The sequence below is a fragment of the Octodon degus genome, unplaced genomic scaffold (genome assembly GCF_000260255.1).
Source record: "Octodon degus isolate 3935 unplaced genomic scaffold, OctDeg1.0 scaffold00140, whole genome shotgun sequence".
Lineage (NCBI taxonomy): Eukaryota > Metazoa > Chordata > Mammalia > Rodentia > Octodontidae > Octodon > Octodon degus.
In genome coordinates this window covers 627,745-630,402 of record NW_004524716.1, presented here as the reverse complement: position 1 = coordinate 630,402, position 2,658 = coordinate 627,745, and positions in this window count along the sequence as shown.

Below are 2,658 nucleotides of genomic sequence, written 5' to 3'. Positions count from 1 at the left end.
ATATATGGTGTGCCTAAGGAGAGTCACCTGGAGAGAAAATATCTCTCAGGCTCTCATAGAGAGCAAATTGGTCAAGCAATGGCCATGACTCATCCAGATGGCTGACACTGACAAAAGATCTATAAGGTGCTGTACATGGTTCCCAGGCAAATCCTGAGATTTGGCTGACCTTATCAGATAGTAAAAGTTACATTTTTATTTATACAGGTCTTGCTTTAACTTGATCTTAACCATCCAGCAGAAATATGTAACCACGCGGTATAAAAAGTAATACCATATTAATATGCTAAGCTGTAAAAGACTCAAGTCAACTACTGTTGACGATTACCAGCTGTGCTTAACTTACTACAATTATGGACTATTGGACTATATAGGGTTATATTGCTGAATTTAAGTATCTACAATCTTTGGACTGCCAGCAAGTATGAAAAGGTCCTTTAAAGACTTCAAATACAGCTTCTCTAACTGCAGTGAAACACCCATCTCTGATAAAACAGCACAAAAAAGGGATCTATGTTGGGAGCTGCAGGAAGGTAGGAAATTGATCAAATGTGTGTAGGTGGGACTGGGCCTCAGCGCCTAAAGCAAACAAGCTACCTCAGTCCTGAGGAAAACATCCTGTCTGGTTCAGGCCAGCTATTAGTAGCTAGGCAACCTTGTGTCATGTGTTACAAACTTTGCAAAAGTATAAATAAAGGATCATTTTGTTGTGAAAAAAATAAATAAAACAATGGAGAAGAAAGCCATGCTTTTCATTCACTTGGAATTACAAAATTCTCTTGTTCTAAATTCAGTGTTGATACAGATGTGTAAATCTCTCAGACTCATAAGAAGCTGAGGTACTCACTTGTACTTTGCACATAGTAAGCACTTAGAATCCACTTGATGAATAAATGGTATTTTTATTTAGAAAATGTTAAGCAGGGAGCCGGAGAGATGGCTCAGTGGAATAAGCGCTTCCCTGGCAAGCGCAAGGACCTGAGTTCAATCCCCGGTTCCGCAAAAAAAAAAAAAAAAATGTTAAGCAAAGAATATTTATTTTCCACAGTGCTTTGTACTATCAACATTTCTAAGGACCTGGGCTTGGCTTAGTGCTTGAAGATGTGCTTAGCATGCACAAAGCCCTAGCCCTTCAAGGTCATTGAGGACTTGAAGGGCTAGGGTTCAATTGACAACACAAAAAATTATTTTGTCCACTAGCCTGACAGAATAGCCTGCTCTGCGTAGAGCACCTGCTTTGTACCAACCACTGTACCTGCTGCTGAAGATGCAAAGACACCAACAGAATAAAATGTAGTTCTTCCACTCCAGGAACACAATCTACTCTTTAGTGCTTTCCCCAATGGAAGATTCCTATAAATGTTTTAAGAAACAGAGATGTTTATAGACTACAGATTTCTCTCCTCCTCTATTTCCAAGTCTGCAGACACAAGCCTAGAGAAGATTGTTTCATAAGCAGCAGAACCAGGAAATTGGAAAAGGAAAAGCCACTGGTTATGGTTTGGCTTACCATGTCCTTGCTATTGTTCTGGATGGAAAGCAGAGGACCAAGGAAGCAGAGAAATGGCAGATGACACCTTTTAATTTACTAGGAATTAATTCTTCCACTTGCTTTAAATTAAAATGTTCAGCTTTTCCCAGTCACTTATCAACAACTGTTAATGTCATTGTCTCATCAGCATTGGGAAGGCTCTGAATGTAAACAGCCTATTACTTTGCAATGAAGGCTAAATTGTAAAACCTTGATTAAGCAGAATCTCTGGCACTGAGCTTGGCTGGTTTATTGATTTTTCTACTTACTGGGGATTTAGCTAGGGGCCTCTTTTTTGCTCTTAGCAGAATACATCCAATCATTTCTTTATTCTATCAATTAGTCACGGTAGCACAGTACTAAGTTTAGTTGCTGGAACCAGACTGTCTGGATTCAATTCCAGTCTCTCACTTAGTTAGCTTTTTAGACCGTTCACCCTTTCTGTACTTCTGTTTCCTCATCTGTACAATGGAGATGATAATGGCTCTTCTGGTGTATTACAAAATTAGATTACTCTAAAGTGTAGAAGCTAGTACCTGCCCATGGGAGGCACTGTGTAACCCTTCACTGTTATTAGTATTTCTCTTGATTTACCCCTCTGTTCCTTGTAGGGAAGGGCAATAAGCAGGGTAAGTATGATCCCTGCCTCACCATGAGTTCCTAGCATTAAAAAAAGTTAAGCTTATAAGAATGACAACACACAGTTTCAAATATATTTTACTCAATGGACTTTAACGATAAAATCTTCCATAATTGTGATATAATAGACAAAATGAAAACATTAATCTCGGTATAATACTGTCAACTAACCTATAGAGTTTATGGAGATTTCCTGTTTTCATGAATAGATTTTTCAAAGTTTTATAAAAAATTTACATATATGTTAATTGTACATATTAATAACATTTGTTATGATTTTTCATGCATACATACAGCATGCATTGATCACCCTTGCTACCCCATCCCTTGACACTCTCCCAGAGCCTAGTAATTTTCTTTTACTTTCCATGCTTGAGAGAAAGCATGTAATACTTGTCTTTCTGTAACTGATTTATTTTTCTCAGCACAATGTACTCCAGTTCCATCCATTCTACTGCAAATGACAGAATTTCATTTTTCTTTGTGGT